The following is a 17,878-nucleotide window of genomic DNA, read 5'->3' on the forward strand; positions in this document are numbered from 1 at the left end:
AGTACCTTATGTATAGTACCTTTCATTTCCTCTGGAGGTGGCATCAGGGTGGGCATATGCTGCATGGGGTAAGGGGGGTACCTAGATGACTGTCTAATCCTAATTTGTATCTTAACCCAATTCATTAGTTTTTAGTCTCCATTACTCCTCATCACTCAGGCTATATAACAAAATACCATATACTGAGTGGCTTATTAACAGCAGAAATGTATTGCTCACAGTTCCGGAGGCTGGGCACCAGCATGGGTTCTGGAGGCCGAGTACCAGCATGGTTGGATTCTGGTAACAGTCCTCTTCCAGATTGCAGGATGCAGGTTGCAGACTTCTCATTGTATCCTCACATGGTGGAAGAGACAAAGGAATTTCTAGGGCCTTTTTCATAAGGGCACTAATCCCATTCATTACAGTTTCACCCTCATGATTTGATCACCTCCCAGAGGCCCTGCCTCCTAATACCATGACCTTGGGGGTTAGGATTTCAACAGATGAATTTGGGGAGTGGGGACACAGACATTCAGACCATAATACCCCTCCTCTGATTAATTGTTACCTCTAATGCCTGAGCCTTTCCACTGTTTGACAAATGAATAGGTTTGCACTTTGTTACCTCCCTTTGCTTGCTTTTAAGATTCATCCTCCCCTACACTATTAAATGTTTCTTCCATGCACTTGCTATATTTCCCCAATTTTTATCTTTCTAGTCCACTGCTGTCTTCTCTCCCATTCTCATTATCTTGTATTGTATAAATCAGTACCTTTTTTATTCCTTCCTGTAATTTTGCTGGAAATTTGGGAGAAAGTGGAGAGATGAACACATTTGTTCAATCAGCCATGTTTACCTGACAGGTTTCAGTGAATTTTAAAGTGCATCTACAATGCTAGTCATAGGGGAGTATATCAAGCAGTAAAGGATTTGGTGTCTGCCCTAAAAATTGTAAGAATTCAATTGCATTTTGAGGTAATAGTTCAGCAATAGCCACAAGGCAGTAAAAATTAATGGTATAGACAAGAAGTAATGTGGTCATTTAGATGAAGGATTAAGTGATATGTGACCTTGATCTTGATCAACAGAATACCCTTCTCCTGAGTATTTAAGAAGAAGAGAGATTGTGTCACAGGCTAAGGGAACTTAAGGGCTACATGTCTTAAAGATTATACCAAGTTGTGATGGAATAAGAAGTCCAAATTCCAGTACATGTTTTACACTGATGGTTAAAGTCTATTTGCTCTGTTGATCTACTCCTAAAGTTCCTTCTCCTACTCATCAGCATACATAACTCCTGAAATGCTCTAATTGATTTACTGTAATAACTGGTTTACATTTTTCATGCAGACAGCATCTGAAATTATAATAATTTTAGCTAGTCCCTGCCTAGTATTCTTATCTGAAGTGTTCTGTTACTTGCTCATTCAGCTCTACAGTGTCTTATATTTTCCTTAATCTTCTGTATACAAAATAATATAATAGGTGTATTTCTGATGGCTTTCTCCCCATTCTCCCAAAGTCCCAATAAAAATCACATAAACCTATTGAATTGGTACGTATGGATACATGTGTTTCCCTAAACCAGGAAAGATATGCTTGTAGCTGTATTTGAGGAGGTAAAAAAAAAAAAAAAGCCAGGAGATGCTATAGTTTGATTTTACAAAATAAAAGCATGAACAATCTTTGTAATAGTTTCAATTTTTGAAGTTTTAGGACTTGACAAAAACTTCCAGAATTTCAATAACAGCTTTCTAATATTTTATAGTCCTGCCAAGTTAAACAGCATCAGTTGTGAGATTTATCTGCAAGAGCACATGACTAATGACCTTTAAGGCAACTCGCCTCATATGTCAACTAGAAAAAAACATGAGCCATAACTATTGAGATTAGTTGCTTTTCTTATTTTGCCCACTTATGTAACTCAATATGTGGCATAGTAGATGTAACATAAGTGCATGGAGGTGTTTTTAAGGACAGTTTTTCTCCAAAAAATGTCATTTTTGAAACTAATTATTAAGAAATTTCCAGTTTTTGGCATTTTAATCTAAAATATGTCAGTGTTTCTCAAAGTAATTGGGTTGAATTTTTCTACAAATGTGTATATTGGCTTATGTTAATCTTGGCTGAACAAACTGTTACCGTGAGATTGCACTTAAAACAACTGGTGGGATTTGTGAAAAATACATTTCAACCACTAATAATTTGCCTTAATATTACACATTTCTTCAAGCAACTCAAACGAATTTATAAGACATTTGTTTTTGTTCTAAATGTCTTATGATATTTTACAAATGCCAGACATTCCTTTTATTACAGAGAATTTTTACTCTTCCCGTAAGGAATGATTATCAATAAAATGTTACAGATAAGAAAACAGAAATATATATGGAGGTTGTATTCGCCATTCAGAAGGCTTTGTTCTAAAACAGCTAGCAACAATGCTGACATTAAGTTCTGTGTTTATGATCCATGGTTATCACCAAAAGTAGGCTAGTGTCGAGGTTAACCACAGTCTACAGCATGAAAACAGAAAGAGTCTGGTATCCAGGTCGTTTACTTTCAGACTTTAGTCACACGGGCCTGAGGTTAAATACTGGTCTGCTACCTCTAAGCAGTTCTACCGAAGAAGCAGTTCACTTCTTCATTTGTTGACAGGAGTAAAGGCACCAGATCATGGCAAGTAACAAATGGAGACTATTACTAACTTCTACAACAGAAGTAGCAGTCAGTGGGTCAGGACTTGCTAGTCCCTGGTCAAAAAGCCAGGAACCTGCCTGTCTTTAAGGGGTACATTTAGGTGAAAAGACATTTTGACAGACTTCTTCAGGAGAAATGTAGCCAGTATTTTGGAATTGTGTCTGATAGGTTATCTTGTTTTCTTTTATTCTGTATATTAAAAAATGGCGTCTTTGGCCCTCCCCCTCCAGGGCGCCGCCCGGGGTCGTTCATTCCGCGCCAGGCCTGCCAGACACCTGGGTTCTCCTTCAGCTGTTCGCCAACGGGGCCAGCATGTCGGGTCCTGCCGCGGAGACCATCTAGTCCTCCATCTAGGTCTGCCCCATCACGCGGCCGGATGGTGTCAGTGTGGCTGGCAGTGTCCACAGTGGAACCATCCTGAAGGTGAGGGAGGAGGCAGGGGCCATTGTCAGCACCCAGGACTGTAACAGCCGCGTGGCCGCCCTGGCCCGGATGGAGCGCACCGACTTCCTGTCGCCCTGTGCATCCGCGAGGTGGTGCACTTATGCGCAGGTATCACCTCCACCCCCAAGCATTCCATGAAAGTCCAGGTCAACGTGATGTCTGAAAACATCCTCACAGGTACTAAAAAGCTGACCAACAAGGCCACCCTGTGGTACGTGCCCCTGTCACTGAAGAATGTGGACAAGGTCCTGGAGGTCCTGGAGGTGCCTCCAGTCATGTATCCCCGACTGGAGCAGGAGTAGGAGGGCCGGAAGCGGTACAAGACCCAGAAGCTGGAGCGCATGCAGACCAAGTAGAGGAAGGGAGATGTCGTCCAGCCTGTCCTGAACCCAGAGCCGGACACGGTCAGCTACAGCCAGTCCAGCTTGATCCACCCGGTGGGGCCTTCCGATTGCACCCTGCACGGCTTTATGCATGGAGATGTCACCATGAAGCTCGTGGACGAGATGTCCAGGATTGTGGCCACACATCACTGCAAGACCAACATAGTCACTGCGTCTGTGGACGCCATTAACTTACACGACAAGCTCAGAAAAGAGTGCATCATTACCATCTCTGGGCACATGACATTCACGAGCAACAGGTCCGTGAAAATCGAGGTGTTGGTGGACGCCAACCCCGTGATGGACAACTCACAGAAACACTACCGGGCTGCCAGTGCCTTCTTCACCTACATGTGCCTGAGCCAGGAGAACAAGTCACTGCTGGTACCCCAGCTCGTGCCCGAGACCAGGGACGAGAAGAAGCGTTTTGAGCAAGGCAAAGGGCAGTACCTGCAGATGAAGGCAAAACGACAGGGCCCGGCAGAGCCCCAGCCCTAGGCGCCTGGTCCCAAGTCGGGTCTGCGGTGGCCCCAGTGTCTAGTCACTTCAAATTTACCCCCTTGGCCAAAAACCCAATCCACATTGTGAGCTGGTGTTGTGTGAAGCGTTCGGCTTGCAGTGGTAACCTGTGCTCTCTCCTGAAAACCTGCACACCAAAGCTTCATTTATACCACTCCAGTGTCGTCCCTCCTGCCAGAGAGACTCCCGAGGGAATGCTTGGGTGCACAATGCACAATGTGTACAGAATCCAGCATCACTAATAAACCTGCTGTTTGGCTGGGGGGAACAAATGGCTGTTTGCATTGTTATTAAAAATACGGAGCTAATAATAAATCATAACAAACCTTCAAACTTGTTTTACTTCAAGTAACAAATTTTCTGCCTTTCTGAGGATGCGCATCATGTAAAAAATGTTAAGCATTTTGGACATGATATACCTCTATGATAGAATTTTTAATCCATGTTATGTACTTTCATGCCTTCTTAAATAGAGCACATGAAATATAACTTAAAATCTTTTTGGAGGTTGCATTTGGCTCCCACTCTTACACCCATTACAGTACATTTAACTCCACAGAGACAGCAATGGGACAAGTGAGAGCCAGACCAGCACTAGGTGACTCTGTGCCTCCCTAAGGAAAATAATTTAATATGGGCAAAGGAGATCCTAAGGAGCCAACAGGCAAAATGTCATCATATGCATTCTTTGTGCAAACTTGCCTAGAGGAGCACAAGAAGCACCCAGATGCTCCAGTCGGCTTCTGAGAGTTTTTTGAGAAGTGCTCAGAGAGGTGCAAGACCAGGTCTGCTAAAGAGAAAGGAAAATTTGAAGACATGGCAAAGGCGGACAAGGCCCATTATGAAAGAGAAATGAAAACTTATATCCCCCCTAAAGGGGAAACAAAAAAGAAGTTTAAGGATCCCATTGCCCCCAAGAGGTTTCCTTCAGCCTTTTTCTTGTTTTGTTCTGAGTAGTGCCCCCAAATCAAAGGAGAACACTCTGGCCTATCCATTGGTGATGTTGCAAAGAAACTGGGAGAGATGTGGAATAACTCTGCCGCAGATGATGAGCAGCCTTATGAAAAGAAGGCTAAGGATATTGCTGCATACTGAGCTAAAGAAAAGCCTGAGGCTACAAAGGGAGTCGTCAAGCCAAAAAAAGCAAAAAAAAAAAAAAAAAAAAAAAAAAAGAAGGAAAAGGAGGAGGACCAGGAAGATGAAGACGATGATGGTGAATAAGTTGGTTCTAGAGCAGTTTTTTTTCCTTGTCTATAAAGCATTTAACCCCCCTGTGCACAGCTCCTTTTAAAGAAAAAAAAATTAAAATGTAAGGCTATGTAAGATTTGTTTTTAAGTTGTACCATGTCTCTTTTTTCTTTTTTTTTTTTTTTGTATAGCTAACACACTGTGGAATGTGTCTTTAGATAGCCCTGTCCTGGTAGTATTGTCAAAAGTCACTAACCTTGCCTGGTACAGTATGCAGGTTGTAAATTGGCATGGGAATTTAAAGCAGGTTCTTGTTAGTGTACAGCACAAATTAGTTATATATGGGGATGGTAGTTTTTTCATCTTCAGTTGTCGCTGATGCAGCTTATGTGAAATAATTATTGTTCTGTTAACTTAATACTACTCTGTAATGGCAAAAAAAAAAAAAGTTGTAGCTGTTTTGTTGACATTCTGAATGCTTCTAAGTAAATACAATTTTTAATTAAAAAATAAAATAAAATATTTTTAATGATCTATGGTCCTCTCTGTGAGTAATGGATCATGCTCTATTCGTTCTTTCAATAAACATTTATTGAGTACCTCGATGAGAGGAAAACTCCTTTTCTTGATGAACTTACACTATGATATGAGAGATAGACAAGAAAATTAAAACTTATAAAGCAACTTTATAATAACTATGCTATAGTCATAGATAGCCACAAGGTATTGTAAGAGCTCAGAAATGGAGCACCTAATCCAAAGCCAGGATGTGTGCTTTGGGAGAGGGGATGGGAGAAGTTTCCCCAAAACAGGTGATTTCTAAAGATAAAGAAAAGTTAACCAGCTAGAGGAAAGGGAAGAGCATGGAGAATTTTAAGAACTCAAAGAAGTTGTTTTGTCACTACACTGGGTTAAGGTGGCAGAACTGTAAGACATTTAATGATGGAGAGGTAGACATAAACCAGATAATAAGAATTTTGAATGCCAAGATTAAGAGTTTGACATTTATTATGAAGGTTATTTGGAGCCATTGGAGATTTTAAGTTTAAGTGGCTATGTAATTAGCAGACAAAATAGACATGAGGACAAGAAATATTGGGGCACCAGGGTGGCTCAGTCAGTTAGGCGCCTGACTTTGGCTCAGGTCATGATCTCATGGTTCGTGAGTTCAAGCCCCACATCAGGATGTCTGCTGTCAATACAGGGCCTGCTTCATATCCTTTATCATCTTGCTCTCTTCCCCTCCCTTGCTTATACTCTCTCTCTCTCTCTCTCTCTCTCTCTCTCTCTTTATCTCTATCTTTATCCTCAAAAATAAACATTAAAAAAAGAAATATTACCACAGGTATAGATGGACATGTCATAGTTTAAAAACAAATCAATTTGTTAAAAAAACACAACAGTCATTAATGCGTATGCACCTATTAACATAGGTTCAAAATACACAAAGCAAAAACTGAATGAAATAGAAATAGACAGAGTAGAGAATGAGATCCTTAAAATTTCTCCTTAAGTCTTTGATAGAACAAATAGTTGGAAAGAAAATAAGCATGTGCAAGATTTAAACAGTAGTTACCAACTTAAATTAATTGATTTTATAAAATACTGCATCCAACAATGGGAAAATATACATTCTTTACAAATCCACATAGAAAGTTCACCAAGACAGAGCATATGCTGGACCTGTAGCCTGCCAGTTTTCGAGGATGCTGGCAGAAGACCTAACACTCCAGGATCAGAGATGAAGGACCTTATTACTCATGGCAATAGTTATAGCCAGATTTTCAGCATTAGTGTCAGTTCACTGAGCACCAGTTCCCACAGAATGACACAAAAAGTGTCAGATGCTAACTGAACACACAATAGAGTCCAGTACAGGAGAGGAATCCCGACTTTAGGGAACCCAAATATTTTAATATTAGACAGTGAGCCTGCCTGACCTTTGCCTACGAGGGAAACATGATCTTTATTATATTTATAATAATAGGCAATAAATGAGCCTTCCTTTATTCTGGAGGGAGACATTATTTCTGTTTTTTAAGACTATTTTCTATATAAATATCTTTGAAAAAGTAATCCAGAGCAAAGATCATTAGTACCTCTGCTCACAAGACATGAGAATTTACAAGAGATCTACAGAGATGTGTTTTTTAACAATAGTATTGGCATAAAGAAAGGCAAATAAATTAATGTAATAGACTATGCCATCAGTAAAGAGATACACACGTTTGAGCAACTGCTTTCCATAAAGGTACCAAACAATTCAGTGGGGGCAGAAAAGTCTTCCAACAGATCTGGGTAACTATATGAAAAAAATAAATGGACATTTTCGCCTATGTCACACAATACACAATGATTAATTGGAGATGGATTTCTGACCTAAATGTAAAAGCTAAACTTCCAATGAAAATATATGAGAAATTCTTCATGACTATGAAGTAAGCAACAATTTCTCAGGACACAGAAAGCACCAGCCATACAAGAAATTTTGGTGATTGGACTTCATAATTAAAACCTTCTGTTCATCCAAAGACACAATTTAAGAAAATGATTAAGCAGAACATAGATTGAGAAAATATTTTCAACAAATATATCTCATAAAGGACTTGTATGAACAGAAAAGCTAGGTTGCACATAGATAAGGAAATTTTAGAGGGGTACATTGGAAGGACAAGGGGCAAGAGAGAAGAGAGTACTGTATGAATGCTTGAAGCCTTGAGTCACCAGGTGTAGACTGGATAGGAGAAGAAAGTAAGAAAGTGGACTTTATATAATAGAAGACAATTAAGCAGTTATTGGGCTAAAGTTTTTGGACTCTATTTGTAGAAGCAAATATAGATGCAAGAAGAAAAAGAAGTAGAGGAAAAGAAGACAATAACAAAACAAAGCACACGTATGAATTTAACATCTCAGATATACAGCAGATCTGGGAAACAATGAGATGATATAGATCCACTACCAAGGCACAAGTCAGCCCCTGACAAGGGGCTGCTGAAAAGTAGCAAAGTAATAACGAGGTAAGAATATTGAATGGACGATGTCAAGCACTGACAAAGAACCAACGAGCCAGGTACCAAAGCTTTCTATGATTGTGGAATCATCAGAAATTCAGCAGTTGAGGATTACTAGAGAAGAGTGAGGGTAGCTAGTTGGTAATAGCAATAATGGACACTTATTATATAGTATGCATTGTTAGGCATTTTCATATTCAGTTTTCACAATACCCCTATGATAGTATTCCCTCATCCTCATTCACAGATGATCAAAATCATTCACAGATGATTAAACTGAAATCATAGAACCTAAGTAATTCATCCCAGGTTATAGAATTTGTCAATGGCAGGGCTGTATTCAAAACTGTGTCTCTTTGACTACAGAGTTAGTGTCCTTTATACCATATCATGCTAATAGCTAGATAGCTTAGGCTCTAAGTGAGAAGGAATGTGAAGGAGTGGTGGTGCTGGTTATAAGGAGGTTAGATGGTCAAAAATGTGGACAATCCACTTCTAACCCATAGGAGACCAGAGTAGGACCATACTACCTACCACTGAAAGAGGTCTGAAGAGACCTTCTATCCTCAAAGAAGAGCAAAGTATTGTTAACTAGGTTGATGAAATGTTCTTTAAAGACATTGGGTGTGTAAGGGAGATTTTTGTGATTCATAGGGCATACAATAGACCATTTAAGGAGCTGTTATTCCAAACCTAAACTGAAATTTTTGAAAAATTAGGTCTTTTATTTATAGATTTTTTTTTTAATTCTTTTCCCTTTGTCTTCAAGTTCATAGTTCCTACTTCTCACGGTTGCTGATGTCTTTGAATGGAGAAGCAACTCTCCCTTCTCCTAATGTGATTCTTCTAACCTTGAAGATGGTCATAAACCTGATAGCCAAGCTTATTAAAATCATATATAAAACTTAATAAAATTATGTCCTACATAAGAGCAAATTGACTTTGAAGGAGGACCTGGGAGACCTTCTACATGAGGAATGAGAACTTTTGTTCTTGTGATCTATTTTGGTTTTATTTTTGGTTTCAAGCTATGTTCTGAAGGGTTAAGGTTGCTGGTTAACTAAATGCCAGATAGGTAATGTGTTACTGAACATTAGCAGTATAATAAAACTACTAAATGCAATTTATTTAAACATTATTTAACCAACCTTAGTAAGTTGTAAACTAATGATATTTAGCCAAACATTTTCAATTCTGAGGCCTTCTTTTTGGTCTCTATATTTGTTCATTATTTGGAAGGCAAACTAAAATATCTTTCAAAATCCAAAATCTAAATCTAAATTCAAACAAAGTGAATTTCTTTGGGGGAACTACTGACAATGTCATTAGATCTTTGAGTTGAGCTTGGAGGTATTTTTTACACTGTATTGAAAATGGTGGTATCATAATTTATAAGAAGAGAATAGACTCGAAATGAGGTCTAAGAAGGAACATAGGAGATTTATTAAACTTTAGGTCCACATATCTTGTGGCAATTTCTGAAGAACCTAACTACATTCTAATTTTCTAAAGTATTTTTTTTCTCCATAACACAGACTATCATTAGACCGTGTTAGGTTACAGAATGAAAAGTCTATTGGTCTAAACTAACGTCTTTGGGAAAGCTTATAGGAGACATATTTCTGTGATATTTAGATTTTCTATAATGAACATGTATAACTCATGCTCAGAAAAAAAAAAAAAAAAGAAAGAAAGCTCAATAAAAATGCAAAAAAAGAGACCTAAGAAAAACTGTAAGCAGAATTTGGTAGATGTTCGAAATACATTGGAATAAAATTGAATTCTCCCAATTCAGAAAGTGTGTAACAAACTAATTCTTGAAGCAAACAGTCTTTGTCACAAGGGCTAGCTCTAAACTACTACGTGGGCCCCCAGCAAATTGATCCAAGTGCCTGCTACATTCTTCCACAAATTAATACAATAAAAGGAAGATCCAGGACCATCTTAAAAAGAAAAAAACCAAAATGACATTAAAAAGATCTTCTGTGCCCTCAGGAGGACATGAAAAAGACATAATCCCACCCACTTTTGTTTTGCAAAAGCTTATATCTGAAGATAGGAAGACAGCAGGAACCCATGCAGTGGGCTTTTCTCTCTTTTATCCCTCTTACTGTTTACTGGAATACTGACATATCCTCAGATTCCTACACTACAGCTCTAACATAGGTAGCAATTGCCTTTATTTTTAGGATCATCATCACCTACAAACAAAAGAAATGTTATAACTGGCTTATATTATCTTTTTTTTCAGCTCCTCCAGAATATGAAGGGAATTGAGATGAGATTAAGGCTTTTTTTTTCTACTTTTCATATTACAGGCATATGTTACAGTTTCTAAACAAACCAAATTGTTAAATTATTTTAACTCATTATTTAGGTAGAAAACAGTTGTTGTTTTTAGGTATTTGTTGCTTTTTTAAGAAAAATTATATCTGTACACATTCGAGGTAATCGTGAATTCCAAGTTTGATTCAGTCATCAACATATTATTTGAAATTTTGAGGAACAGTATGAGTAAATGTTACTTTTTTGTCTCTTCTGAATATGTGTTGTATTTAAATTTGAAGTTTAAATCTTGAGCAATTCATGTGTGAAGTGATGGAAATTATATTGTAATCAACATATTTGAGGCTGTTTCCTAATTGTGCAATTATGTTCACATGCAGAATATAGAAGGCCTTCCAAGAAGTAAATTTGACCTTGGAAAATGAATTGTATCTTCAACTATTCTATAGCCTCTTGTGAATGTTTACAGAACTCATAGAAGAATTCCTAGAGAATGTGCTGGAGAATCTAGGGAAATATTATTTTTAAAAACTAACCTTAACATTTAACATCATCGATGTTGCATTGATTTTCCTAGCAGAAGTTTCATAAAGCCAAATTGCCTGTACATGTTTTCCAGCGTGTGATAGTTGAAAAAAAATATTCCACTGGGAACAATGGTAAATGAATTTTCCTATAATTCACCCTGGCTATAGCCACTTAGTCTGGCTGCGCTGGCATGAATAGTGGTGCAAGGACCAACAGGTGGATCCAAAATCAAACCACAACAGTCACAGCAACGAGCAGGAGCAGACACAGGACTCCCAATATTAGATTCTTCTCCTCATGTGGGCAGAACAAATAACCACTCACAAAGTTTGATTTGGGATTCTAGAATGTCACAGTTTATGATAGCACTGAGGACCAAGGACAGTCCTGCACCTCCTAGTCACCTGCAACACTTGAGCCACTCTTTGGGAAGGCTCTCACTGCTCTGTGGCTGCCAACAATGGAGCCATGGAAAATCTCAAACACTCATTCTTCTAAGATCAAAGTGTTGAGCCAGGTGTAAGGCAAGAAAGATTGAAAAGGTAGACTGTCAAGTATATGCTTTCTCAACCCTTTTACAACCCATGTCAAAGTCCTATTTGAGCTTCATTTTTATCATCTCAAGGCACATGTCTTCATATTCTTCCAGTGGTGGGTTTATGCTTTGATGTGAGGCCTTCAGGGCCAGGGAGGCGTGTTGGCTTTTCTCAGTGTTCCTGTTCCATCCCTCAGGTTTCATCAGTCCCTGCGTGCCTGTGCCTCCAAGAGCATTTCTCTCTAAGCTCTTTCTTACCTCTCTGTCAGCAGTAGACTATTGCTGCTTATTATTTGATGCTAGGCTCCCACTGGAGACTGGAGGTGGTTCTTGATTCTCCTAGTCCAGCCCCAGTGTCAGGCAGAGTCTGTGCACCTGGACCTTGGGGTGGGCCCTTTCCCTGTTCCTGCCTCTATCCCCATGACAACCAGATATCTCCTTATTTCTGAGGATCCAAGGACAGCTCTCTCTGGTCTTCTGCCCTGACCAGTCTTTCTTGTGAGCATCCAGGGTAAGGTCATGGAAAAGAGTGTGCAAATCAGCGAGAACTTCCCTTGTGAATGGGGCTTTCAATTGTTCTAAACTGCCATCATAGCCCACCCTTGGCCCATGGGAATTTGTTGACATTTTAACTAATTTCTTCTCACCTGCTTACACAAAGTCCATGTCTTCATCCCAGGCTCTGCTAAAGGTGAAGGAGTTTGTGTGTCCTATCTCTCCTTGGAAGGGTTTGTTGCTCTTTGAGATTCAGTTCAGGGCAGCCAGCTGCCTTGCAACTTCAGTTGTCTGAAGTTTAAATTTAAGAAAAGATATACTTTTTAAGACTGTCCGGGTTATTCCTGTTTGTTAGTGGGGGGGGGGGGGGGGAGTGACATTTTGTATGGTTTTCTATGTCCTAAACAAAAGTGGAAACTCCAGTTTCTCATTATTGCCTAAACCAAAAAAAAAAAAAAAATCCTTAAAACTTTCTTAAATTAAAAAAAAAAAGTAATAGTCTCAGTGAGTGGAAAGAAAATGAGGACCAACAGTGCCTTTACCTACAGCAGTTCTTCTGGCTTTCTCCTCCAAGGGTTGGGTGGGGGGAGAGATTATTATTTTAGGCCAGGTAATCTGGCTGGTGAGCTAGGAAAGAAGGGTATAGAAAATGTTCCCTGATGCTTTCCGTACTCAGGGCTGTAGATCTCAGGGTCCTGATCTCTCAGTGTTATGGACTGAATGTTTTTGTCCCCCTGAAATTCATGTGTTGAAGCTCTAACCTCAATGTGATAGTATTTACAAATGGGTCCTTTGGGAGGTAATTGGGGTTAGATGGGGTCTTATAGGTAGGACTCTGACAATGGGATTAGCACTGTTATAAGAAGAAATGCCAGAGGGCTTGCTCCCTCCACTTCAAGCACACAACGAAGAGGTCCTACGAGTGCACAGCTAGATGGCAACCACCTGCAACCCAAGAGAAAAGGATTTAGAATGAAACCTACCTCACCAGCACCTTGATCTTACATTTTCCAGCCCAGAACTAGGAGAAATAAATGTCTGTTGTTTAAACTACAGAGTCTATCATATTTTGTTATAATATTCTGAGCTGAATCATCTAGTACTGAGCTTTCAAGAATCATCTGAGAGAAAGTCCATTGAAAACTATTATGGTTTGGCACTAGAGTGTGGAAATCTCTAATCTACAGAGGCTTTAGTGATGGGGTGACTTTTGGCATAACACCCACATAGGCTTATGTGGGTGAACCAGACCATCTAAAAGGGCTGCAAAGGATGGACCTATGTGGCTTGAAGATCCAAAGTCACTCTTGTGGGATGGTCAACAAAGAGAGCAGAAATATCTTCAAAAGGCCCTGATTAAAATTACACTTCTATTTTCCCAGATAGAGTACCCTAGTAGGGACTTCTCTTTCCTGTGTCTCTCTTTTGCATATCTGAAGGCCTTTTTTTTGTAAAACTGATTCATTCACTCATTTAGCAAATTTTTATTAAATGCCAGGCACTGTCCTGGGATGTCAGAACACAAAACAGACAAAAATCCTCACCTATAGAGTGGAGTTTTTATTCTAGCAATGGGAGTCAGAAGTAAACAACATACGTGATAAATTAGTACATGAGATAGAATAAGGAAATTTGTAGATGTTACAGAACAAAAGAAAAAGTAAGTGGAGTTAGAAGTGGTGGGGGTAGTAAGTTACAATTTTAAGTATGGTAGTCAACGATTGCTGCTCCAGTGTAAAGGTGACATTTGAGCAAAGACTTGAAGGAGGTAAGGGAGTGAACCATGCAGATAACTGGGGAAGGTCTGTTTCTGGCAGAGGGAACAGCGGGCAGAAGGGCCCTGGGTAGGAACAAGCTCAATGTGTTCCAAGAATAGTACAAAGGCCAGCAAAGGGGAGAGCAGTAAGAGTGGACGTTAGAGAGGCAACGGACAGACGTGGCAGATCATGTAAGTACAAGGAGCGAGGCTTATCTAGGCATATTTCTAATCCCCATGCTGAATTGCCTTTCTCTTGGTGAATGATCCCTCTCTTATTGTATCTAGCTTTTTAAAAGAAGAAGACCCTTATAATGTTCCTCCTGGGAGTCACCAGACAGAGATCAACTTGGGAGAGACAGGCAGTAGTTCAGTTCCCCATTAGTAACACAGTAGTTACTAGAATGATTGTTACCCGATAACTGAAGCAGTTCCTGGTCTAGAGACCTTGAAATAAAGGCTTATCATTGAATTGAGCTGCTAATTTTGTAAAAATACATTACTATCATAAACAAAGAAATACAGATGATCAGGACGCCTGGGTGACTCAGTCGATTAAGCGTCCGACTTCAGCTCAGGTCATGATCTCATGCACGGTTCGTGGGTTTGAGCCCCCGTCGGGCTCTGTGGTAACAGCTCAGAGCCTGGAGCCTGCTTCGGATCTGTGACTCCCTTTCTCTCTGCCCCTCTCCTGCTCATGCTCTGTCTCTCTCTCTCTCTCTCTCAAAAATAAACATTAAAAAAAAGTTTTTTAAATAATAAAACAAAGAAATACAGATGATCAATAAGCAAAATGATAAAGAAAATTCAATCTTATTAGTAATCACTCACATGGAATTTTCTATTGTCAACAAAGATGACTTCTATATAATCTAGTTTGATATACAAGTTTTATACTACAATCTACTGCTGTCAAAGGTAGAATGGCAATGGGAATAGAATGGGAAATTCACATAGATGACAACTTTACTGGAGACCAATTTGGCAGCTCCCTCTACTGCTGTCTTCTTCACCAGTTTTCTGGATGCACCAGCACTCACCATTCTCTCTACAAAGCACATTGACTAGTTCCTTCTGCACACTGAATGCTTGAGCCCAGAGGTCTCTCAAGTTCACCTAAGCAGTGCTGCTTTTTCAATGTTTAGTATTTGGTTTAAAATCAAAGGGACTTATCACCAAGAATTAGGTATGTTTTTCATACACTTACATCAGTTCCATTCATTATTATAATTGTTATTTAATTAACATTATATAATCTGTAAATGGAAAGTGATTTGTTTTTTCAGTGGAAACCAAGTGCATTACAAAGACTCGATGAATATAGATTTTTGAAAATGAAAAAGAAAATTGCTGTCAAATTAGATGTGGTGAGTCAAATACAAAAGAAAATTGTAAAAATCTTGAAGAGCTGCTTTTCAGGTGCTTAAGTTCTCTCTCCATTGTAAGCAAAGTATAACTATAATCATAAGTGACTTATTCATTATAGTTATGATTTATGAAAGAAAAATGATTCAGAAATCCAGTAATTAGAATGTCCTAAAAACAGAAAACAATACAAGCAAACATTCAAACCTTTGGCCCAACCTTAAGATATTGACAAGTGAAGGTACATAAAGCAAAAAAAAAAAAAAAAAAAAAAAAAGAAAGAAAAAAGAAAGAAAAGAAAAGAGGTGGGTGAGATATGTATGTATCATTTAAAATTTTTCCTGTTTTAAACAACTTCTTTCAGTTATCCTATCACTTACATTGGGCAAAAGGGCTTCTAAAGTGTATGTCAAAAATGTTACCAAAAAAAAAAAAAATCTTGAAGCCACATGGTCACATTACCAGTCTAATAATGAGAAAGCATCAGACAAATGCAAACTGTCTATAAGATAGCTATCTGGTATTTTTCAAAAGTGTCATGGTCACGAAAAACAATTTGGAAAAGATTAAAATGCAACATAATTGTATGGATTGGAATCTGGACTAGAAAAAAAGACATTGATGCTGTACCTCGATTTAATATGTACCACTGTTAACTTGGTCATAGTAAATGTACCAGAGTTATGTAAGATGGTAGCATCAGAGGAAGCTGGCCGAAGAGGATATAAGAACATTTTGTGCTACCTTGGCAACTCTTCTGTAAATCTAAAATTATTCAAATTAAAAACAAATTAAGGGTATGGGTAAAATACCCTTTACCCAGCTTCAGAAATTCTGCTGATAATTTGTTCCAAGGACATAACTTAGGATGTAGGCAAAGATCTAGCCATAAGATGTTAGTACGGAATAATTTACATGTACAAAATAGATGACTGATTGAGTATAATTAAGCATTACAATCGGTGGCATATTCTACAGTTTCTAAAATGATATTTTACAAGTATTTTCAATGACATGGTGTAGGAGTGCTAAAGATACTGACTTCATCTTTGGCCCTCCATCTTGTTCAAGTTTGCTCAGTTACCTCTCATGGAGCTACATGTTCTGTTCCCTCGAGGTTAATATATACTTTAGAAATGCCCACCAAAGCCAGGATGGGAGGAGGCTTGTTTTGACCTCCTATGAATCTGTTAGAGACAGCATGAGCTTTTCCTTCTTGACGGACAGGTGGTGCCACAAGATCTAATTGAAAATTAGCTGTCAATTAGGTCCCTGCAAGCCCTTTTAGGGGCATGGGAACGCTTTGGTCTCACTACGATCCCCTTCTGCATGTTCCCTCACTCTGTAAAATCTGTGGATGAAGGTCTGGATTTTGCAGAGAATAACTATGTGGCTGCCATGGAGCATCCTCTGTCTGATTCCCCCCTGTAGTGAAATACTCTGAATAAAACTCTGTGTAAACCGTATGGAGTGGCCTGCTTTGTTTATTGGTCTCAAAGAGCTCTCTTGGTTTGGGGGATACTTTACTGTTTCTCCTCCACCCCTAACATATGGAAAATATTTATAAAATTCTATTAAGTGAAAAAAAGGGTATTTAAAAATAGGTTGTTGAGTATGAACCCATTTGTATGTATGATTATATATACATTCCCATAGAAACACACACACACACACACACACAGGAAAATCTTTGGAGGGCCAAAGATGTGTACAGGGGTGATCACTAGATTTTGGAATCATTCCTGCTTCATTTTCCCTTAATTTTAACATATAATACATTTTAGGATCTATGTCAAATAAACTTTTTTTTCCTTTCTTTATTCCTTTTTTTAATGCCCAGCAAAGAAGTGGAACTTTCTAATTTTTTTCTGCTCTTTTTCTTCCTCTCTCTTCCTCCCTCCTTCTCTTTCTTTATCCCTCCATCTCCCTTCTCTTGCCTTTCCTTCCTTCCTTTCCTTCTTTCCTTTCTTTTTTCTCTTTCAAGAGAAGCTACTGCTATTATAGGTAATCTTTGAAATTGCTTGAGGGAACCATATTTGCGTAAGATTAGTGGCTTCCTAAGATATAACAATATAGGAGCTAAAAACACTTTACCCCAAGAGTCAAGATAATTGAAATTTGTTAGAATAGATTAGGATAACCCCAACAGAAGCCCAGTGACAAGAAAAGTATAAAAAAAAAAAAAAAGCCACAGAAATAAAGTCACCATGAGAGCAGAAAAAGCTAGAACCAAGTGGCATGACAGATAGAAGGGAGGTTCTGTGCATGAATCTAAAAAGCTAGAATATGATGACCTCAGGGTAATTTTACTATGGAACACCATTGTCCTAGTAGAGCACTGAGGAAGGTGGTGGGGAGAAAGACCATTCTTTGAAATCTTGAAGAGTCAATCACCAGACAATGATCTGCACTGGCTGATGCAAAAGCTCCTGGATCTTAAAGTCAATTCTAATCGTCATTCTCTTGGACATTAGCCATTCTAAATGATTACGGGACTTCTGGTTCCCTCCAGCTTTGGCTGCAACACCAGCCATAAGGTAGTGGCCCTGTATGGGAGGAGGTAGTGACTTTTTTAATGAGCAACCAACATCTGCTGGCCGTTGTGACGTCTGCCAGCTCAAGGGGTAGAGTTGCCAGGCTAAAATGCAAGATGACCAGTTAAATTTGAATTTCAGATAAACAATG

General features: G+C 38.9%; 2 pseudogenes; both read left to right on the forward strand.

Moving 5' to 3' along the window:
* Positions 1–4,384, forward strand: part of LOC102966920 — a 28,994-nt pseudogene extending 24,610 nt beyond the window's left edge.
* Positions 4,385–4,662: 278 nt separating this feature from the next.
* On the forward strand, positions 4,663–16,624 carry LOC102967210 (annotated as a pseudogene).
* The last annotated feature ends 1,254 nt before the right edge of the window (positions 16,625–17,878 follow it).

The sequence above is a fragment of the Panthera tigris genome, chromosome C2 (genome assembly GCF_018350195.1).
Source record: "Panthera tigris isolate Pti1 chromosome C2, P.tigris_Pti1_mat1.1, whole genome shotgun sequence".
Taxonomy (NCBI): domain Eukaryota; kingdom Metazoa; phylum Chordata; class Mammalia; order Carnivora; family Felidae; genus Panthera; species Panthera tigris.